Raw genomic sequence first — 24,706 nt, 5'->3', positions numbered from 1 at the left:
GACCTACCTTTCACAAATCCATGCTGGCTCTCTCTGATTAACTGAAAATTCTCGAGGTGTTCAGTCACCCTATCCTTAATTATAGACTCCAGCATTTTCCCCACAACAGATGTTAGGCTAACTGGTCTATAATTCCCTGGTTTCCCTCTCTCTCCTTTCTTAAAAATGAGAACCCAAGACAAAAAAATCATAAAAATGAACATTCAGGAATTAAAATGTGCATAAAACAGACAGCACACATGTGCATGTCAGAACTGCATAATTACCCAACGGGAAAGCTGAATTGTTCCCTGAATATTAAGTATTTAGTGGCAAGAAGTTTTAGCCTGCACTATCATTAAGCATTATGATAGTCAATACAGGTTTGGCGCACTTTGTTAGCAACTTAAGATGCCTGAAGCGACCAGATCTTGTGGTACAAATCACATTAGTACATTTGTTTCTCATTGAATTGGAAATCGTTAGCTTGATAAAATTTTAAATCTGTTCCCTCGATCTGCGTTATCTTTAATTTCTAATGTTGGAAGCTAGCTCACTTTTCGCTGAGTTTATTTGCAAAATGAAATGATTACATTATGTTAAGGTTAGATGGTTCAAGGTTGCCATTTTCCTCACAAAGGGCAAAGAGCATTCCACATGTCTTCAGTTTGCTTTACTATGAAATGATCATTACTGTAGTTCAGCATATTTCCATTCCACATGCCTATGCCACGAAGTCTCAATTTCTTCATGATCGCAGACTTAATTGAAATGCTCTGCGGATCGTCATACCAGACCAGATGATAAGTATTATTAACCTGCCATAAGAAAACAAAAGAGAGTTACACAGATAGGAGCGAGGGGTTTAGGTGAATGCACAGTTCGAGACACAGTGCTGAAAATCTTCAGCAGCTCGATTTAAAATGCTTGCATGAAAAGAAGAGCTCAGGTGGGCTGAGGAAAAGAAAGGTAAAGAGGTGGATTGTTCCAAACCTTAGTTGAAACGGATTGTGAAAAGCACTGTAACATTACATGAACTGTAAGTAATCTGTAAAGTGTCTTAGTACATTTACACATCACACCTGATTAGGAATCAAAATAGAAACTAATTTTAGAAAGAATCTGACCACTGAGCCTTCACTATAACAGAACATCGAATCTGAATAAATGTCAACTTTTTGAATTCTTTAAATTACTAAAATTGGAAAAATCAATGAAAATGTTGTTCTAAAAATGACAGCGTGGGATAGAGTACAAATGATTTAATAGGTTAATGTCATCATTAAAATATCGCGAGACTGTTCACTGATTGAATTAAGCGTTCATCCGTTAACATCCCACAGCTTAATTTCAAGTCAGTGATATAACGATGTTACTGCACTTCAAAGTAACTTATTGTGAGAAGCACTTTGGGATGATTCAGAGAGACAATCGATAAAGCACAATATAAATGCCATTCTTTAACTTTTACTGACACCGGCTTTTTATTTCCTACCTGTAGTGTAGAGATTTTGTTTTTAAAATTCCAACGTTTTGTCATTGTGGACTAACTCTCTGTTCAAACAACGAAGCTTTGAAAATGAGCCGAAGTTCCTCCATGGGCTTGACATTTAAATACAGGTTTCCTGACAGGAAAGCATCAAAAAGAGGATCTCCGTCTTAGATTCAAGCCAAATTGCCCAAACTGTCAGCTTAATTTTTAATATGAAATCCAACAGCCGATGTCGGAAACAATGCTTCACACTCAAGCACACATTTCTGAATATAGTGGATGAGCTTTGCTGAAGATGCAGAATCACAGAATCATAGAATGGTTACAACACGGAAGGAGGCCATACGGCCCGTAACATCCATGCCAGCTCCCTGCAAGAGCAATCCAGCTCGTCCCATTCCCCCGCCCTCGCCCCTTAGCTCTGGAAAGTTTTTCCTTTCAAGTACTTATCGAATTCCCTTTTGAAAGTTTTTTTTTATTCGTTCATGGGATGTAGGCATCGCTGGCAAGGCCAGCTTTATTGTCCATCCCTAATTACCCTTGAGAAGGTGGTGGTGAGCCGCCTTCTTGAACCGCTGCAGTCCGTGTGGTGAATGTTCTCCCACAGTGCTGTGGGTCGGGAGTTCCAGGATTTTGACCCAGCGACGATGAAGGAACGGCGATATTATATCGAATTCACTTTTGAAAGCCACTATTGAATCTGCTCCACCACATCTTCAGGCAGTGCATTCCAGACCACGACCACTCGCTGTGTAAAAAAGTTTTTTCTCATATCACCTTTGGTTCTTTTGCCAATCACCTGAAATCTATGTCCTCATTCTTGACTCCTCCACCAATGGGAACAGTTTCTCTCTATCTGCTCTCTCCAGACCCTTCATGATTTTGAACACCTCTATCAAATCTCCTCTCAACCTTCTCTGCTCGAAGGAGAACAACCCCAGCTTCTCCAGTCTATGCACGTAACTGAAGTCCCTCATCCCTCGAATCATTCACATAAATCTCTTCTGCACCCCCTCTAAGGCCTTCACATCCTTCCAAAAGTGCGGTGCCCAGAACTGGCACAATGCTCCAGTTGTGGCCGAACCAGCATTTTATAAGTATTCATCATAACCTCCATGCTTTTGTAATCTATGCCTCTATTTATAAATGTAAGGAATCTTACAACACCAGGTTATAGTCCAACAAATTTATTTTAAAATCACAAGCTTTCGGAGATTATCTCCTTCGTCAGATGAATGAATGAAAAGGTTCTCAAATCGCATATCTTATACGATGTTGGGACAGCATCACACCAATCAAAACGTGTCGTTGTTATTCAAACAGGCCAGTCACGGAGAACAGCACGTCCCAGTACACTCGATATACATTGTGTCTTTTACACAGGCAGGCAGAAAGAAACTCAAAATGGCAGAGAGAGAGAGAGAGAGAATTTTAAAAAACATATAAATTTTTTCCCCCTTTTTGCTGGTGGGGTTACGTGTAGCGTGACATGAACCCAAGATCCCGGTTGAGGCCGTCCTCATGGGTGCGGAACTTGGCTATCAACTTCTGCTCGACGATTTTGCGTTGTCGTGTGTCTCGAAGGCCGCCTCGGAGAACGCTTACCCGAAGATCGGTGGATGAATGTCCTTGACTGCTAAAGTGTTCCCCGACTGGGAGGGAACCCTCCTGTTTGGCGATTGTTGCGCGGTGTCCGTTCATCCGTTGTCGCAGCGTCTGCATGGTCTCGCCAATGTACCATGCTCCGGGGCATCCTTTCCTGCAACGTATGAGGTAAACAACGTTGGCCGAGTCACAGGAGTATGAACCATGTACCTGGTGGGTGGTGTCCTCTTGTGTGATGGTGGTATCCGTGTCGATGATCTGGCAAGTCTTGCAGAGGTTGCCGTGGCAGGGTTGTGTGGTGTCGTGGACGCTGTTCTCCTGAAAACTGGGTAACTTGCTGCGAACGATGGTCTGTTTGAGGTTGGGTGGCTGTTTAAAGGCGAGCAGTGGAGGCGTGGGGATGGCCTTAGCGAGGTGTTCGTCGTCATCGATGACATGTTGAAGGCTGCGGAGAACATGGTGTAGTTTCTCCGCTCCAGGGAAGTACTGGACGACGAAGGGTACTCTGTTGGTTGCGTCCCGTGTTTGTCTTCTGAGGAGGTCTATGCGATTCTTCGCTGTGGCCCGTCGGAACTGTCGATCGACAAGTCGAGCGTCATATCCCGTTCTTACGAGGGCTTCTTTCAGCGTCTGTAGGTGTCCATCGCGTTCCTCCTCGTCTGAGAAGATCCTGTGTATTCGTAGGGCCTGTCCATAGGGGATGGCCTCTTTGACGTGGTTGGGGTGGAAGCTGGAAAAGTGGAGCATCGTGAGGTTGTCCGTGGGCTTGCGGTAGAGTGAGGTGCTGAGGTGCCCGTCTTTGATGGAGATTTGTGTGTCCAAGAAAGAAACCGATTCTGAGGAGTAGTCCATGGTGAGTTTGATGGTGGGATGGAACTTGTTGATGTTATTGTGTAGTCTCTTTAGTGATTCTTCGCCGTGGGTCCATAGGAAGAAAATGTCGTCGATGTATCTGGTGTATAGCGTTGGTTGGAGGTCCTGTGCAGTGAAGAAGTCGTGCTCGAACTTGTGCATGAAAATGTTGGCGTATTGGGGTGCGAATTTGGTCCCCATGGCTGTTCCGTGTGTTTGGGTAAAGAACTGGTTATTGAAGGTGAAGACATTGTGATCCAGGATGAAGCGGATGAGTTGTAGGATGGCGTCTGGAGATTGGCTGTTGTTGGTGTTGAGTACTGAGGCTGTTGCAGCGATGCCGTCATCGTGGGGGATACTGGTGTATAGTGCCGAGACGTCCATCGTGGTGAGAAGTGTTCCTGGTTCAACTGGTCCGTGGGTGCTGAGTTTTTGTAGGAAGTCTGTAGTGTCGCGACAGAAGCTGGGGGTTCCCTGTACGATGGGTTTCAGGATGCCCTCGACGTATCCAGAGAGGTTCTCACACAGGGTTCCGTTGCCTGATACGATAGGACGTCCGGGTGTGTTGGCTTTGTGTATCTTTGGGAGGCAGTAGAAGTCTCCCACGCGGGGAGTACGTGGGATGAGAGTGCGTAGGATGCTTTGAAGGTCTGGATCGAAGGTCTTGATCAGTTTGTTGAGCTGGTGGGTGTGTTCTTTGGTCGGATCTGCGGGTAACCGTCTGTAGTGTTCCTGGTTGTCCAGTTGTCGGTATGCTTCTTTGCAATAGTCCGTTCTGTTCTGTATGACAATGGCTCCTCCTTTGTCCGCTGGTTTGATCACGCTGGTTTTAAAATTCTCTCTCTCTCTCTCTCTGCCATTTTGAGTTTCTTTCTGCCTGCCTGTGTAAAAGACACAATGTATATCGAGTGTACTGGGACGTGCTGTTCTCCGTGACTGGCCTGTTTGAATAACAACGACACCTTTTGATTGGTGTGATGCTGTCCCAACATCGTATAAGATATGCGATTTGAGAACCTTTTCATTCATTCATCTGACGAAGGAGATAATCTCCGAAAGCTTGTGATTTTAAAATAAATTTGTTGGACTATAACCTGGTGTTGTAAGATTCCTTACATTTGTCCACCCCAGTCCATCACCGGCATCTCCACATCTATTTATAAAGCCCAGCATCCTGTATGCTTTCTCAACCTGCCCTGCCACCTTTAACGATTTGTGCTCATCAACCCCCAGATCTCTCCTTTCCTGCATCCCATAGTTTACATTGCCTCACCTTTCTTCCGACTGAAATGTGTGACTTCACACTTTTCTGCGTTGAATTTCAGCTGCCACGTGTCCGCCCATTCCACCAGCCTGTCTATGTCCTCTTGAAGTCTATAACTAACCTCCTCACTGTTCATTACACTTCCAAGTTTTGGGCCATCTGCAAATTTTGAAATTGTGCCCCTGCAGCTCCAAGGAAATCCCAATCTATCATTTTTAACACTCAAATCAATTAACTCATCTGGATGCTGTGCAACATATGAACATAAGACACACATTTAAAGCGCAGATGGGACCTCAGTTTAGCGTGTCATCTGAAAGATGGCACCTCCGACAGTGCAGCACTCCCTCAGTACAGCAACTTAGAAAAATCCAATGCACAGCCCAGATGTCAATTCAGATGCAACAAGGCAAAAGATTATGGTGTTCGATTGGGGAAAAAAATGATTTGGGGGAAAATAGAAAGAGATAGATGATTTGCAAGTCAGAGTTAGCATTGGCCTCCAGAGAAAACAATTTAAAACAATAGGATAAACCAAGGTCTGATTTAACTCAATGTGGAACATTCTATCATCTCAAAATAATCTTTTCAAATTGCTCAAAGTAACAAAATATTGCAATCGAAAGGTGGAAAACATGATTTAAATGTTACTGCTGAAAGCTCAAGCATCACAGCCTTTGACTGCAGTGCATCAAGTATCTCAGCAAGATTTGGCCAATGTCAATTAGACATGTGACTCGGTAGAATGCAGTAGGTCGAGAGTGTGTGGTATTTGCTACTGTGCAGTTTTCTTATTTGTAAACAATTTTACAACACCAAGTTATAGTCCAGCAATTTTATTTTAAATTCACAAGCTTTCGGAGGCTTCCTCCTTCCTCAGGTAAATGTGCATTTACCTGAGGAAGGAGGAAGCCTCCGAAAGCTTGTGAATTTAAAATAAAATTGCTGGACTATAACTTGGTGTTGTAAAATTGTTTACAATTGTCAACCCCAGTCCATCACCGGCATCTCCACATCAGTTTTCTTATGTACAGGGCACGCTACCGTCAATCTTTTGTGTTAAATTGATCATCAAATGGGAGACAGGGGCACACATTTCACGAACTAAACTATGATGATTTTCACAGGAGGGTCAATATGGGTTGTGTAAAGTGATCTATTTGAAAAGTCCACAGCTTGGAATTGGTTTGGTGCTTTGTATGTCAACTCCAATTTTCTTGGCTATTCTCCAACTACACACATTTTCTACTGTAGAAACTGTACATTCTGAACTTTGCTGAATCCTGTACACAGAGAATATTGAATCATGAAACACTGCAAAGTTTGCATTCTACAAAGAATGGACAATGCACAACTCTCCATTGTGTTTTGATTGATAGTCTTACCATGTAGATATAATACGGGGCTTTCTGCTCATCATCCCAATATCTGCCAGTAATTGATTTGTGCACGTGCTGTACGATCTCTTTGTATGGGACCTGACGTCCAGCTGCACCACTGCAAGGGGCACCTCGGGAAGCAATCTTTTCCAATACACACCTACCAGTCTGAAAAGTACAAAAGGATGAAAAAATAACACTTGTGAATAGAGTTACTTTGGTAATTTCAAAAATGCAGTAACAGCATGACTGGTCTCTCAGTGTAAAGGCTATGAGGGACAATTAGAGAAACATAAGCTTTACAATATAGAGAGGAGGGTCTCTCACAGAAATATATAAATTAAATAGTACATTTATAGATAAGGACAAGGTTGTAACTTGAAATAGACAGCAACAAGACTGAATGTCGAAGATTAAGGGGTGATCGAATTGATGTGTTTGAATTGATCAAAGCAGTTGATAGGGTAGATAGAGAGAAAGTATTTCCTCTGGTGGGAGAGTCCAGAACAAGGGGACATAACCTTAAAATTAGAGCTTGGCCATTCAGGGGTGTTGTCAGGAAGCACTTCTTCACACAAAGGGTGGTGGAAATCTGGAACTCTGGACCTCAAAAAGCTGTTGAGGCTCGGTCAATTGAAAATTTCAAAGCTGAGACTGATAGATTTTTGTTCGGTAAGGGTATAAGGGTTACAGAACCAAGGTGGGTAAATGGAGTTAAGATCCAGATTAGCCATGATCGATTGGTGGAACAGGCTCGAGGGGCAGAATGGACTACTCCTGTTCCTATATTCCAATGTCTCCCACTGGGTATGGTAGCATTGTGGTTATGTTACTGGACGAATGAACCAGATACCTGGACGAATAATCTGGAATCATGAGTTCAAATTCTGCTACAGCAGCTGGGAAATTTAATTTCAACTAAATAAAATCTGAAATTTAAAAAAACTATTTTCAGTAATGGTGGCCATGAGACGATGGGATTGTTGTATTTCATCTGTTCACGAATTCATCCACTCTGGCCGATATGTGACTCCAGACCCACAGCAATATAGTTGATTTTTAATCACCCTCTGAATTGGCCAAGCAAGCCACTCAGTTGGACAATCTTTGCTACGGACTGCAGCGGTCCAAGAAGGTGGCTCACCACCACCTTCTCAAGGGCAGCTAAGGATGGGCAAAAAATGCTGGCCTTACCAGTGATGCCCACATCCCATGAACAAATAAAAAAAATTGTAAAGGAATGAGTTTTGAGAAAAGATTAGCAGAAGCTTAAGATTTGTAGTTCAGAAGAATGCAATTAAGGGGAGGCCTCAGTGGAATAAAATGTTGAATAGCACGGGTAAGGTAAGCCCAGCCAATGGATGCATGTGGAAATTAGTGAAAAGTAAACATAGAACAGATATCAAAAATCTTCTTTATGTAAAGAGAAGTTTTTGAAATAGTCTACAAGCAAGTGAACAGAGGCAAAAATACTGGACTGTTCCAAAATATAATTCGATGCCCTGTTCGGACAGATAATGTACCAGAGGGATGAGTTTCAGGTGAACTGACTTCACTCTCATTTCTTGTGCAATGCAAACAATTAATTTCCTCAGAAAAGGGAATCAATGGGATAGTTTGCACAGCAACAAGACAACGGTTTACTAAAGTTAATTCTCAATAATTAGGATATCTGAAAGCCAGATAATGACAACACCTTACCTCAAACAACTGCCTGCAAGTATAGTCATAACCATACCATGGAACTCCCAGCACGAGCTTTCTGGAATCAATACCCAGATTGATATAAGCGGAGTAACCTAAATGGGGAAAATAATAATGAGGGTCTTAGATTCACATTGATATCGGGCAGGTAGACCCTGAACCAGATGGTCTTATTGTACATACCTGATAAAGTCTGGTAATAGGGAGCATTTGGCTTTGAAAAGCAAATGTCTCACATTTGACTCTGCATATCATAGGACATCACAAATAAAAAGTCACAGGAATTTGCAATTCTCAAAAAGTCATAGCATCGGCCATCAATGCAGCCTGGAGACCAAGGCACGTTAAATGTGACCTAAGGGCCAAAGAGTAACAAGAAGAAGTTAGTTTCATCTCATACCTTATGTTGGATATCACTAGTAGTTATATGGTTTTTATATGCACTCGCACATGGTCCATGGGAGCTGTGAATTTAACAGGTTAGGAGTTCGACAGTGTTCATGACTGTATAAAAAGGAACAGGATAAAGTTGGGGCAAATTGTGAGTTAGAATTAATAGGATCCTCGGTTATCAAATATTAATCAGGTTCAATTCCCCACTGCTCACTCACCTTCTTCCTCCAATTTTCTGTCAGTTTTCTCTCCTCCTCTTCAAAAGGCATTAAGTTGTGACCAAACTGCAGTCCTGAGAGGGCCAGCCCCACTCCAATACCGAGTCAAAGTGCCTAAAGTTTGTTTACACGAGGCCAGACATTGAGTGCTGGCAGGCTATTTGACCGTAGGGCCTAAGGTCAAGAATGAAATCACTGCAATCTGAGTTAACAAGGTCTAAGAACAGAAGAACATAAGAAACAGAAGCAGGAGTAGACCACATTGCACCTTGAGTCTGCTCCGCCATTCAAACAGATTGTGGCTGATCTTTGACCTCAAATCCACTTTCCTGCCCAATCCCCATATCCCTTGATTCTGCCAAGAGTCCAAAAATCTATTTATCTCAGCCTTGAATATAATCAACAACTCAGCATCCACAGCCCTCTGGGGAAGAGAATTCCAAAGATTCACAACCCTCTGAATGAAAAAATTCCAACTCATCTCAGTCTTAAATGGCCGACCCCTTATCCTGCGACTATGCCCCTAGTTCGAGACTCTCCAGCCATGGGAAACAACCTCATGAGCCCCCTCATAATCTTATATGTTTCAATGAGATCATCTCTCACTCTTCTAAACTCCAGAGAGTATAATAGTGATCCAAGGTGGCTTACAGTGTGGGGAAATGTGAGGTTATTCACTTTGGTAGGAAGAATAGAAAAACAGAATATTTTTAAATGGTGAGAAACTATTAAATGTTGGTGTTCAGAGAGACTTGGGTGTCCTCGTACACAGTGAATTGTTATGATCTGGAATGCATTGCCTGAAAGGGCGGTGGAAGCAGATTCAATAGTAACTTTCAAAAGGGAATTGGATAAATAATTGAAGGGAAAAAATTGCAGGGCAATGGAGAAAGAGCAGGGGAGTGGGACGAATTAGATCGCTCTTTCAAAGAGCTGGCACAGGCATGATGGGCCGAATGGCCTCCTTCTGTGCTGTAACATTCTAAGAACCGATGTGAAAATTACAGTTCGAACAATGCTGGTCCGGGAAGCCGGGCCTCGAGACACTTGTATCATTCTGGGCTACAAGTGGTGCAGCATCAAGTTTGCTGTATATCCATTTAAACTGATTCAATCTAAAATTTCTAACCTCAGCAATGGTCAAAGCAGCTTTGGAACAAAATGATGCACTGATAAACAGCAGCTAAAAATCAGGATTTCAATTCACTTATCCAGAAAAATATCAATGGTCTTTACAATTAAGTAGAAACTAAATTGCTTATCCCCATTTAATAAATAACGGCTCCTTTACCTGAGACCCAGGTATTAAAATGTGGAATTTCTTCGTGGTTTCGGCAACCAGGTCAGTTATCAACAATTTGATGGCAGAATTATTTTCAGCAGAAAACTTCAGGTCCAAATTGATTCCATCCTTAAATTGTCTTTTTACAGAGTTGACTCTGTGATTGATCCATTTTCTTTGGTGATTTCTGTCCATAATGTCTTTGTATGTTGGAACTCCTGGTGAACAAACAATGTCCATTTATACAGAAATAAAAACAGAAAATGCTGAAAATACTCAGCAATCCGGGCAACATCTGTGGAGAGAGAAACAGAGTTAATGTTACAGGTCGATGACCTTTCCTCAGAACTGGAAGAAGTTCGAGATTGAACAGTTTTTAAGCAAGTGCAGAGGCAGAGAAAGGGGGGTTGGGGAAGGAAGGGGAGGGGACAAAAGAACAAAAGGGAAGGTCTGTGATGGGTGGAGGGCAAGAGAGATTAAATGACAAAAGGGATGATGGTGCAAGTCAAGGAGGGTGGGAATGGGAAAGGTAAAGACACGATGGGCTGAAGGGCCTCCTCCTGTCCCTTATCATTCTATGAACTTCATTGGAACAGTGTAAGGGGCCGAGGACAGAGAGGTCAGAGTGGGAGTGGGACAGAGAATTAAAGAGGAAAGCGACCGGAAGGTCAGGGTTACGTTTGCGGACTGAGCGGAAGTGTTCAGCAAAGCGGTCACCCAACATGCGTTTGGTCTCCCCAGTGTAGAGGAGACTGCATCGTGAGCAGCAAATACAGTACACTATACAATCATGGAATCATAGAATGGTTACAGCACAGAAGGAGGCCATTCAGCCCATCGAGCCACTGCCGACTCATTGAAAGAGCAATCCCGTTCGTCCCATTTCCCTGCTTTTTTCTCGTAGCCCTGCAAAAGTTTCCGTTCAAGTATTTATCCAATTCCTTTTTGAAAGCCATGATTGAATCTGCTTCCACCATCCTTTCAGGCAGAGCGTTCCAGATCATAACTACTCGCTGCGTAAAAAAGCTTTTCCTCATGTCGCCTTCGGTTCTTTTGCCAATCATCTTAAATCTGTGTCCTCTGGTTCTTGACCCTTTTGCCAATGGCAACATTTTCTGCTTATTTACTTTATCTAAACTCTTCAGGATTTTGAACGCTTCGATTAAATCTTCTCTCAACCTTCTCTGCTGCATGGAGAACTCAATTGAAAGAAGTACAAGTAAATCGCTGTTTCACCTGGAAGGAGTGTTTGGGACCCTGGACGGTGGGAAGGGAGGAGGTGAAAGTGCAGGTGTTGCATCTCCTGCGCTCGCACGGGAAGGTGCCGTGGGAAGGGGAGTGGGTTTTGGGGATGATGGAAGAGGGGACCAGGGTGTCGCAGAGGGAATGGTCCCTTCAGAATGCTGAAAGGGGGGGAGTTGAAGATGCGTTTGGTGGTGGGATCGCGCTGGAGGTGGTGGAAATGGCAGAGGATGATACATTGAATGTGGAGGCGAGTAGGGGTGCAAGGTAAGGACAAGGGGGACCCTATCATGGTTCTGGGAGGGAGGGGAAAGGGTGAGGGCAGAAGTACGGGAAATGGGATGGACATGGTCGAGGGCCATTAACTACAGTGGAGGGGAATCCTCGGTTGAGGAAAAAGGAAGACTTATCGGAAGCACTGATGTGGAAGGTGGCATCGTCAGAACAGATGCAACAGAGACGGAGAAACCAGGAGAATGAATAGAGTTCTTACAGGAAGTGTGGTGAGAGGTAATCAAGGTAGCTGTGGGAGTCAGTGGGCTTATAATAGATGTTGGTTGACAGCCTATCCCCAGAAATGGAGATAGAGAAGTCGAGGAAGGGAAAGAGATGGACCATGTGAAGGCAGGAGGAGGCTGGAAATTGGAAGCAAAGTTGATCAAATATTCCAGTTCAGGGCGGGAGCAGGAAACAACACCGATACAGTCATCAATGTACCGGAAAAAGAGGTGAGGGAGGGGTCCTGAGTGGGACTGGAACAAAAGTATTCCACATATCCGACAAAAAGGCAGGCATAGCTCGTCCCCGTATGAGTTCCCATAGCAACACCTTTTATTTAGAGGAAGTGAGTGGAATCAAAGGAGAAGTTGTTCAACATAAGAACAAGTTCAGCCAGGCTGAGGAGGGTGGTGGTGGATGGGGACTGATTGGGTCTCCGTTCAAGGAAGCAGCGGAGGGCCCGCAGGCCGTCGTGGTGAGGGATGGAGGTGTTGAGGGACTGGATGCCCAGGGTGAAAAGGAGATGGATAGGGCCGGGAAACTGGAAACTGTTAAAGTTACAGAGGACATTGGAAGAGGAAGAAATAAGTTCAATGTGGCAAGAACAGGCTGAAACAATTGGTCTACCGGGGAAGTCCAGTTTGTGGATCTTGGGGAGTTGGTGGAAGTGGGTTGTGTAGAGTTGGGGGACGATGAGGTTGGAGGCCATGGGGGGAAAATCTCCAGAGGAGATGAGGTTAGTCATAGTCTGGGAAAGTATGACTTGATGTTCGGCGGTGGGGTCATGGTCCAGGGGGAGATCGGAGGAGGTGTTGGAGAGTTGCCATTCAGCCTCTGCGAGGTAGAGGTCTGTTCACCAAACTACAATAGAGCCGCCCTTGTCAGCAGGTTTAATGACAATGTCAAGGTTGGAACTGAGAGAACGGAGTGCTGCAAGTTCAGATGGAGGTCGATTTACAGAGCATTTACAGAGCATCATTCACAGAACATTGTGTCCAAAGACACTTTACAGGACAGAACTGCCAACATCAAGTAGGAAGTAGTAGAGGAAGATTTAGCTAGAATTTGCATTCACATAGTGCCTTTCACATCCTCAGGATGTCCTTAAATGCTTCATAGCCAATAAATTATTTTGGAAGCGTAATCACTGTTGTCTTGTCAGCAGATGTGGTCGCTAATTTGTGCCCAGCAAGGTCCCACAAATAGGAAATTAGATAAATGGCCAGTTATCTGTTTTGGTAATGTAGGTTGAGGGATGAATGTTGTCCAGGACACCAGGAGAACTCCCTGTTCTTTGAATTGTGCCAATGGGCTCTTTTACATCCACCTGAACAGGCAGGTGGAGCCTTTGTTTAAGGTCTCATCTGAAACACAGCACCTCTGGCAATGCAGCATTCCCTCAGTACTGCACTTAGGTGTCACGTCCTGGAGTAAACCCAAAATCTTCTGACCCAGGAGGAGAGACACAGTGCTACCACTGAGCCAAGCTGACACTTGAGGGAAGTGACCAAAGGCACAGTCAAACAGGTAGGTTTTGATGAGGCATTCGAAGTTAGGAAGAGAAATAGCAAGACAAAGAATTTGAAGAAGAAGAATCTGGAGTTCAAGACAGTAACAGCTGAAGGTTCTGCCATTGATGGTGGAAGAGGAGAAATCTCAGTAGCCCAGAGTCGGAAGAATGGAGCGTGTGTGCTGGGCTCTGGACACAATTGGGTCGAGCTTTCATTAAACTGCATTCTTCATTCTAAATCCTGGCATCAGTGGCAGACTGCTGCTGTGCCAGGGAATAAAAGTTCCACCTATTTATTTATAGGTTATTAAAAACACTATGTCCTGTCATCTTTCTATTCAAAAGTTCTGTGTCAACAGTGTCTTTTGTTTTTCTATTTTAATTGTGTTCCCATCCAGTGACGCCCGTCCTGTCTCCTTTATAATAGGATTTTGCCCATAATGTGGCCTGTGGTGATGCAGTTCCACACTACGGCCACCAAGTGATGGTGTGGAACAGATTTCTCAACCTGCAGCTGAAACTGTTTTTCATGGACCATGTTTTTCCTCAGTAACTGCAATATTTAATTTATAAAATAAGAGTTCCTAAAATAAAATACAAATTCAAAAAATGACATTTCACAAAAACATGTTTATATTTATTCACCGAATTTTCATTTGTGTCTTTTAGTGTCTTTGCTTGAAGTAAAGACATGAAAGACAAGTGAAGTTTTTATTTGAAGGCCTCAGCCTGTCTCCAAAGCCTGGACATATCCTTCTCCCTCATACACTTATGCAGCTTCCCCTTAAATGCATCTATGTCATTTGCATCAGCCACTCCATGTGGTTGCATGTTCCACATTCTCACCACTCACTGACGAAAGAAGTTTTTCCTGAATTCCCTGTTGGATTTATTTGTGACTATCTTATAGTTTTGGATTACCTCTAGTTTTCGACTCGCCCACAAGCGGAAAATTACAAACATATGAACATACGAGAGCAGGAGTCGGCCATTCAGCCCCTCGAGCCTGCTCTGCTATTTGGTAAGGTCATGATTGATCTGATTGTGACCTCAACCCTACTTACCTGTCTCCCGACTACAACCTTTGACTCCCTTGTTAATCAGGAGTCTGTCTAACTCAGCCTTAGAAATATTCAATGACCCTGCCTCCACCGTTCTCTGGGAAGGGAGTTCCACAGACTCATGACCCTATGAGAGAAAAAATTCCTCCTCATCTCCGTCTTAAATGGGAGACCCATTATTTTTAAACTGGTGGCCCCGAGTTCTAGTATCTCCCACAAAGGGAAACCTCCTCTCATCATCTACCCCTTCTAGTCCCTTCAGGATCTTGTATGTTTCAATAAGATAACCTCTCGTTCTTCTAAACTCCAGTGTATGCAGGCCCAACTTATCCAACCTTTCCTCAAAAGATAACCCCCTCATCTGAGGAATCAGTCGAGTGAACCTTCTCTGAACTGCCTCCAAAGCAATTATGTCCTTTCTTAAATAAGAAGACCACAACTGCACACAGTATTCTAGATGTGGTCTCACCAATGCCCTACACAACTGTAGCAAAACATCTCTACTTTTATATTCCATTCCCCTTGCAATAAATGACAATATTCCATTTGCCTTCCTTATCACTTGCTGTACCTGCATACTAACTTTTTGTGATTCATGTACTAGGACACTGATTCCTGTGGCACTCGTTACATCTTGCCAATTTTTTTTTTTATTCGTTCACGGGATGTGGGCGTCGCTGGCATGGCCGGCATTTATTGCCCATCCCTAATTGCCCTCGAGAAGGTGGTGGTGAGCCGCCTTCTTGAACCGCTGCAGTCCGTGTGGTGACGGTTCTCCCACAGTGCTGTTAGGAAGGGAGTTCCAGGATTTTGACCCAGCGACAATGAAGGAACGGCGATATATTTCCAAGTCGGGATGGTGTGTGACTTGGAGGGGAACGTGCAGGTGGTGTTGTTCCCATGCGCCTGCTGCCCTTGTCCTTCTAGGTGGTAGAGGTCGCGGGTTTGGGAGGTGCTGTCGAAGAAGCCTTGGCGAGTTGCTGCAGTGCATCCTGTGGATGGTGCACACTGCAGCCACAGTGCGCCGGTGGTGAAGGGAGTGAATGTTTAGGGTGGTGGATGGTGTGCCAATCAAGCGGGCTGTTTTATCTTGGATGGTGTCGAGCTTCTTGAGTGTTGTTGGAGCTGCACTCATCCAGGCAAGTGGAGAGTATTCCATCACACTCCTGACTTGTGCCTTGTAGATGGTGGAAAGGCTTTGGGGAATCAGGAGGTGAGTCACTCGCCGCAGAATACCCAGCCTCTGACCTGCTCTTGTACCCACAGTATTTAGATGGCTGGTCCAGTTAAGTTTCTGGTCAATGGTGACCCCCAGGATGTTGATGGTGGGGGATTCGGCGATGGTAATGCCGTTGAATGTCAAGGGGAGGTGGTTAGACTCTCTCTTGTTGGTGATGGTCATTGCCTGGCACTTATCTGGCGCGAATGTTACTTGCCACTTATGAGCCCAAGCCTGGATGTTGTCCAGGTCTTGCTGCATGCAGGCTCGGACTGCTTCATTATCTGAGGGGTTGCGAATGGAACTGAACACTGTGCAGTCATCAGCGAACATCCCCATTTCTGACCTTATGATGGAGGGAAGGTCATTGATGAAGCAGCTGAAGATGGTTGGGCCTCGGACACTGCCCTGAGGAACTCCACGTGCCCGATCGAAACCATTCATAATTTTAAAGACCTTTATCAGATCACCTCTCAGCCTTCTCTTTTCTAGAGAAAAGAGCCCCAGCCTGTTCAGTCTTTCCTGATAATCATGCTCTCTCAGTTCTGATATCATCCTTGTAAATCCTTTTTGCACTTTCTCCAGTACTTCTGTATCTTTTTGTAGTATGGAGACCAGAACTGTGCACAGTACTCTCAGTGTTTTCTAACCAAGGACCTATCCAAGATGAACATAACTTCTCTGCTGTGAATTATTTTCCTCTAGAAATGAACCCCAATGCTTTGTTTGCGCTTTTTAAGGCTTTCTTAACCAAGCATTTCTGCTCAAATGCTCAAGGCAAGTACAGAAGATCGGAATAGGGCGACGATGAGGGAAGCGGTGGTTCGGGCACCTAACTTGCAGGAACATGTGAGGGGTGAGGGACTGATGCTTCCAAAGATGTCAATAGCAGTTTGGGTCCCATTCCATTAGAACCCACTCCTCCCCAACAAGACATGTTAGACCCTCCATTCCCTCATCTCCCCAATACTGCCAGATCCCAGCAATCCCTGACCATCTCCTGAGTCCTTGCTGGATCCCACAATCTCCCTCCTCAGAATTCTCCCCCTCCCCTACTCCTAGATCAGAAGACTCCCGCTCAGTGCTCACGAATCCAGCAAGTTTGGGAGGTGAAAAGTAGAATAAAAATACATCACCAGTCAATCTCCCATGGCAATGGACAAAGAGAGTCCAGACTTGTGTAGTATTCAGACGAAGCAGGATTGGAGTGTGGGGGATAATTCAACCAGGGTGTTCAGATGTAACTCAGTCCCCATTGTGAAATCATGAATTTTGTCCTAATTTTTAATATAATACTTTGATCAATTATAATTTTTATTTAAATGGCAATTTGAGCTGAAAGATGCAAAACAGAGGTGCTACAGTGCCACCACTGGTGGGGAGGATGTAATTACAGTGCATCAAGTTTACGGAGACAGTTCCCATTATAAATGTGGACAGAGGAATTTATAAATGGAAAAAGTTGCCACAAAAGTTTGAAAAACTTGAGAACAGAAAGTAAGATTTTGTAGACAGGAGGTGTGTGTGTGGATGTAAGATTTTAATATATTATAGATGGAATGTAGAATAATTTGCTCGAGTTGTACAGGAGCTGTAGAGGAATTTCAGCACTGTAAGGTCGCAATTCAAGGCTGTGCACTGAATGTCCTTTTATGTGGTTCTCAATAATACAGTTTGCATTAGAAGACAGAAGGACATTTGTTTTTTCTGTGATAAAATTACTTACCTCTCAGGACAACTCGAACTTGATTCGCATGAGCATAACACAAAAGCTCAGGATCGTAAGGTCCAAAGGCTGCAATAGTCGTGACCTTAGACCAGTCATAATACTTCCAATCCTTTCCTCCAACATCAAAGACAAAGACCTAGTACAAAATAAAGCAGTCAATTGCAGTAATGAAGGGCAGAAAACTGCCATTTAAAAATAGATATTTTCACAATCAATGGCCCAGATTTTGTTGACAAAAGAACGGTGAGGCGAATGGGGCTCGTTTTATTTATGTGTAAATGGTACAGCAACTTCAGGCGAGGGGCAGATACGCAGTTAAACTCAAACATCCACAAGTTGCTGACCGAGTTGGGCTGCTCCGCTGTTAGCTTCACGAAAACAGCATCCAGCTATCTTGCTCAACCTTAAAATGCATTGAACGACGTAAAGTTCATGTATTTGCGCAGGAGATTCAAACTGAACTCGCCATGGAAAGTTACGTCTTTTCCATTCCAGTCTAAGTACCTTTTTAACGACGGTGAATGTGTTCATTATCGGCAATCAAGATCTCTGGCACTGAAAATTAACTATTACAAGAGTGGAGTCTCATTCCTTCAGGATTTAATTGTTGTTGGAGCTTTTAAAAATGGCAATTTTAAAATTAAAACTTTTTTTTCTTCCCCTTTCACTCGCTTTTTTTCCCCTCTTTTAATCCAATCTTTCTTTTCCTCTCTTTATTTCTCTTTCTGTACCTGATTTGACATTGAATTCGCCCACTCTAATTTACACTTCCTTCTCAATCCTTGCGCTGTTAATTTCACAATCCTTCAATCTCATTGGTTAAGGAGATACCCTGTTGCTTGTCCTGTTCACTCAGCTCCCAAATGCCCTGTTTCACTCACTGCCCCGTTATCAGTTCGCACTTTCAGCAACTTGCCACTCAAAAACGTGCAAGGGCAGGTCCAAGTAACGGCAAGCACCGTTAGATGCCCTGTTAGAGCAAAATTTGACCCATTATCATTTCCCCAGGTTGTCGGGTATGGAATGGCTGGTGAACTGATTCTCAGGTTGCCACCAATGTCGATCTAAATGCAGCCACCAGAAAAAAGAATATGCTAAAGAGGAACAACCTCTCAGAACTTCCATCTCCACAATAGTGCAGGTGAGAGGAACTGAACAACATGAGGAAAAGGAGCTCACATCCCAATACTCCATTCCAAGTGTTGGTGCTCAATACACTTCAAAAGGACAACTTAAACTAAATAAATTAATTTTACAAGGGACTTTGGAGTTACAGTTTAAAAATGTTTCCATTCAAGGTACCTGGTGTCAAATCAAGCATTTCTACCATGAGACCAGCAAGACTAGATCAGAATATAGTTCCCGAGAAAGAGAAACAGCCCATACTGCACCAGTGTGACATTTTTCCATTTCCCACACCAACCATCCTGTGTTCTCAAATGAGACTGCCTGTTTAGTGCTGCAGTTTAGTTCATCACAGTTTTGTGATTTGGGCCCTTTGCTTTGGACTGAGACGATCAAACATGCATCATCTGAGCTGACACTTTTGTGCAGTAATGAGAGAGTGCTGCATTGTTGGAGGGGTTGTCTTTTGGATGAGATGTTACAGTGGATCTAATAGAACGCTGGCAATATTGAAGAGCAGGGAGTTCTCTTGGTGTCCTGGCCAACACTTTTCTCTCAACCAACATCAGCAGAAACACATTAACTGTTCATTCATGCAACTTGCTGTTTGTGGGACCTTGCTCTGCACATATCAACAGAATTGTATTCCAGCAGAATCTGTAACCTCATAGCCCGGCATATTCCACTCTCTACCATTACCAACAAGCCAGGGGATCAACCCTGGTTCATTGAGGAGTGCAGAAGAGCTTGTCAGGAGCAGCACCAGGCGTACCTAATAATGAGGTGCCAACCGGGTGAAGCTACAACACAGGACTACATGCATGCTAAACAGCAGAAGCAACATGCTATACACAGAGCTAAGTGATTCCACAACAACCAACGGATCAGATCAAAGCTCTGCAGTCTTGCCACATCCAGTCGTGAATGGTGGTGGACAATTAAACAACTAACGGGAGGAGGAGGCTCTGTAAACATCCCCATCCTCAATAATGGCAGAGACCAGCACGTGAGTGCAAAAGACAAGGCATGAAGCGTTTCCAACCATCTTCAGCCAGAAGTGCCGAGTCGATGATCCATCTCGGCCTCCTCCTGACATCCCCACCATCACAGAAGCCAGTCTTCAGCTAATTCGATTCACTCCAAGTGATATCAAGAAACAGCTGAGTGCATTGGATTCATCAAAGGTTATGGACCCCGACAACATCCAGCCAAACTGTTCCAGTACAGCTACAACACTGGCATCTATCCAACAATGTGGAAAATTGCTCAGCTATGTCCTGTCCATAAAAAGCAGGACAAATCCAATCCGGCCAATTACTGCCCCATCAGTCTGCTCTCAATCATTAGCAAAGTGATGGAAGGTGTCGTCGACAATGCTCTCAAACGACATTACTCATCAAAACTTGCTCACCGATGCTCAGTTTGGTTCCCGCCAGGACTACTCAGCTCCAGACCTCATTACAGCCTTGGTCCAAACATGGACAAAAGAGCTGAATTCCAGAGGTGAGGTGAGAGTGACAGCCCTTGACATCAAGGCAGCATTTGACCGAGTGTGGCACCAAGGATCCCGAGTAAATTTGAAGTCAATGGGAATCAGGGGGAAAACTATCCAGTGGCTGGAGTCATACCGAGCACAAAGGAAGGTTGCAGTGGTTGTTGGAGGCCAATCATCTCAGCCCCAAGACATTGCTGCAGGAGTTCCTCAGGGCAGTGTCCAAGGCCCAGCCATCTTCAGCTGCTTCATCAATGACCTTCCCTGCATCATAAGGTCAGAAATGGGGATGTTCACTGATGATTGCACAGTGTTCAGTTCCATTCGCAACCCTTCAGATAATGAAGCAGTCCGTGCCCGCATGCAGCAAGTCCTGGACAACATCCGGGTTTGGAATCATAAGTGGCAAGTAATATTTGTGCCAGGTAAGTGCCAGGTAATGACCATCTCCAACAAGAGAGAGTCTAACCACCTCCCCTTGATATTCAACTCCATTACCATCGCCGAATCCACCACCATCAACATCCTGGGGGTCACCATTGACCAGAAACTTAACTGGACCAGCGACATAATTTCTGTGGCTGCAAGAGCAAGTCAGAGGCTGGGTATTCTGTGGCAAGTGACTCACCTCCTGACTCCCCAAGGCCTTTCCACCATCTACCAGGCACGAGTCAGGAGTTTGATGGAATACTCTCCACTTGCCTGGATGAGTGCAGCTCCAACAGCACTAAAGAACTCCACACCATCCAGGACAAAGCAGCCCGCTTCATTGGTACCCCATCCATCACCCTAAACATTCACTCCCTTCACCACCGGCGCACAGTGTGTCCCATCCATGGGATGCATGGTCGCAACTCACCAAGTCTTCTTCGACAGCACCTCACAAACCCACGACCTCTACCACCTGGAAGGACAAGGGCAGCAGTCACATGGGAACAACACCACCTGCATGTTCCCCTCCAAGTCACACACCATCCCAACTTGGAAATATATCGCCATTCCTTCATCGTTACTGGGTCAAAATCATGGAACTCCCGACCGAACAGCACTGTGGGAGAAACTTCACCACACGGACGGCAGCGGTTCAAGAAGGCGGCTCACCACCACCTTCTCAAGGGCAATTAGGGATGGGCAATAAATGCTGGCATTGCCAGCGATGCCCACATCCCATGAACAAATTTTTAAAAATTGCCGCTGAGTTTGCCGACAACACTTCAAAAAGTAATTCATTTCATGTGAAGTTCTTTGGGACATCCTGAGGACATGAGGTGTGACATAAATTCAAGTTTATTCATTCTTGGAACCAACAGACAGAGGAAACTTTTATCCCACCCATCTGTCAGAAGAATGTTTTGTTAGTGGGAAGGTGGGGGAAGTGGGATAAAAGCAGAATGAACACATCCAGCCTGCAGGTGATATTGGTGGTGCTCTTGTTGCTGCCACACTGCCAAACTTAGTAACATTGCTCTGAAGTAAATACTGACCTCATCAATACAGTCAGCAGTTGCAGAGTCATTTTGCAACCAATGTATTTTTTAAAGATCTGTTACGTTGTATTCAGTTTAACCGTGGCCAGGGTCCCAGTTTTACAATGAGTGAAAAAGTCAAATGTCATTTTTATGACATGAGATTCCAGAATTTTTAACTGGTGTTTTGGGGATCAATATTCTGTGAAAACTGCAAACCGGTGACCTCAACCATGGTATTAGACAGACACACTGCAGGAGTTAGATCACACATCATTTCAGACTCTGCACATTGGAGAAATATTTTAAGAAACACATTTTATGGATGCTGCACTTGTTAAAATATCTTTGCACTGCTCAATACTACGGTTGGTCCTATTTTATACAAACTGTAACTATATCAATATTAACACTTTAACATACGGATTATAATATGATACACTTTGCATTTCAACGATAATCGGACATTCCTCCCCCTACTATCCCCATCCCAAGAGCTCCACCTGTCCCTCACCCCGACCCACACCCCTCAGACTGTTCTTGACATTTGGACCATATCAACGACCCCTCTGCAGCCCATCTCTCACCCATGCTCCAGGCTGGAGCTCTCTGTTCCACCGCCGGCCCCCAGCCCAGCCCGTGGCCCAATTCCAAGAAAGGCTGTGCCCCTCAACCCAACTCAGCCCAGCCCGTGTCCCCAACCCAAATCAGCCCAGCCCGTGTCCCCCAACCCAACTCAGCCCAGCCCTTGACCTTTAAATTCACCTCACTCCCCAGGCGCCTTTTGCTCCAATATTTTAACAAACACCACCCACCGTGGTAAACAAGACCATGAGCAGGGGGCCCCCACCCCCGGCCCCCGAACATCCACCCCCGGCCCCCGAACACCCACCCCCAGACCCCGAACACCCACCTCGAACTCATGCTCCACGGTCACGGGTGAGCACAGAGCCCGATCCGAACATGGACAGCCTGTCCCGGAGCCGCAGCAGACCCACAGCACGAGCACGACCAGGGCCTGCGCCAATTCCAAACTCCAGCGCATCCTCTCCGCCTGAGCTCTGCCCGATATGAAGATCCACCAGATGCAGCAAGATCATTTATTTATATCCACCCGGATGTGACTGATGATGACACCTCCTGAGTCTCTCTCTCTCTCTCTCTCTCTCTGTGTTGGTGGATGTGGCAATAGTGAAATGTTGACACAATCTTCATACTCTGAAATGCAACTTTTAAAGGGACGTTCTCTTCTCCCCCTTCCTCCAAATCTTGGCCAACCTTCAGCCCAACACCGAACAGAGTAACTAAAAAAGGAAAAAGAAAGAACTTGCATTTATATACCGCCTTTCATGACCTCAGAATGTCTCAAAGTGCTTCATCCCTCTCCATGACCACTGTTTGAGGCTGAACCAGACCGTTTGCAAACTTGGAGTCCTATTTGACCCTGATATGAGCTTCTGACCACAAATCCTCTCCATTACCAAGACTGCCTACATCTACCTCCATAACATTGCCTTCTCCGACCCTGCCTCAGCTCATCTGCTGCTGAAATCCTCATCCATGCCTTTGATACCTCAAGACTTGACTATTCCAATGCTCCCCCACTGGCCTCTCATCTTCCACCCTCCAAAACCTTGAGCTCATCCAGAACACTGCTGCCCGTATCCTAACTCACACCAAGTCCCATTCACCAATCACACCTGTGCTCGCTGACCTACATTGGCTCCCAGTCCACCAACACCTCGAATTTAAATCTATCTCTCAACCAACAACGAAATGTAAACAGATTATTTGGTCATTTATTTTATTGCTGTTTGCGGGATCTTACTGTGCGCAAATTGGCTGCCGCGTTTCCTACCTTTACAATCATCCTTGTTTCAAACCCCACCATGGCCTCTCCCCTCCCTATCTCTGTAACTGCCTCCAGCTGTACAACCCTCCGATAACTCTGAGTTCCTCCAATTCTGGACTCTTGCGCATCCCCGATTTTAATCGCTCCACCACTGGCGGCCATGCCTTCAGCTGCCTCGGCCTTAAGCTCTGGAATTCCCTCCCTCAGCCTTTTTGCCTCTCTCCCTCTCTCTCCTCCTTGAAGACACTCCAGCGAGTGACTCACCTTCTGACTCCCCAAAGCCTTTCCACCATCTACAAGACACGAGTCAGGAGTGTGATGGAATAATCTCCACTTGCCTGGATGAGTGTAGCTCCAACAACACTCATGAAGCTCGACACCATCCTGGACAAAGCAACCCGTTTGATTGCCACCCCATCCACCACCCTAAACATTCACTCCCTTCATCACTGTGGCTGCAGTGTGCACCATCTACTGGATGCACTGAAGCAACTCACCAAGGCTTCTTCGACAGCACCTCCCAAACACCCCGAACTCTACCACCTAGAAGGAAAAGGGCATCAGGCACATGGGAACAACACCACCTGCACGTTCCCCTTCAAGTCACACACCATCCCGACTTGGAAATATATCACCATGACTTCATCGTCGCTGGGTCAAAATCATGGAACTCCCCACCTAACAGCACTGTGAGAGAACCTTCACCACACGGACTGCAGCGGTTCAAGAAGGCGGCTCACCACCACCTTCTCAAGGGCAATTAGGGATGGGCAATAAATGCTGACCTTGCCAGCGATGCCCACATCGAATGAACGAATAAAAAAAAACGACGTCTTTGACCGAGCTTTTAGTTACCTGTCCTAATATCTCCTTATGTGGCTCAATGTCAAATTTTGTTTGATAATCGCTCTTGTGAAGCATCCTGGGTCGTTTTACTACATTAAAGGCGCTATTTCAATGCAAGTTGTTATTGTTGTTCACAGCCAATGAAGTACTCTTGAAGCTTAATCACTGATGTGAAGGTAGGAAAAGCGACAGCCAATTTGCACACGGTCAGCTCGCGCAAACAGCAATAAAATAAATGACCAGATAATCTGGTTTTTGTTTCGGTGTTGGTTGAGGGATAGAATTTGACCAGGACACATTTATAACTGGTTATTTATCTCATTTGCTGTTTGTTGGACCTCGGCGGTGAACAAAATAGGTGGCTGCATTTTGCCGACAAAAAGACAGTGACTCCACTTCAAAAAGTTATTCATTGTCTGCAAATTGACTTGAGATGTCCTGAGGGCATGAAAGGTGCTATATAAATGCAAGTTCTTTCTTGAAGGTATTTCGCTCTAT

At 44.8% G+C, this 24,706-nt stretch overlaps 1 pseudogene; it reads right to left on the bottom strand.

Annotated features, from left to right (window-relative positions):
- The window catches only part of LOC137325623 (di-N-acetylchitobiase-like), a 39,714-nt pseudogene extending 17,159 nt beyond the window's left edge, over positions 1 to 22,555 (bottom strand).
- Positions 22,556 to 24,706: the final 2,151 nt, after the last annotated feature.

This window comes from Heptranchias perlo, chromosome 9 (genome assembly GCF_035084215.1).
Source record: "Heptranchias perlo isolate sHepPer1 chromosome 9, sHepPer1.hap1, whole genome shotgun sequence".
Classification (NCBI taxonomy): domain Eukaryota; kingdom Metazoa; phylum Chordata; class Chondrichthyes; order Hexanchiformes; family Hexanchidae; genus Heptranchias; species Heptranchias perlo.
This window is presented reverse-complemented; position numbering and strand designations above follow the sequence as displayed.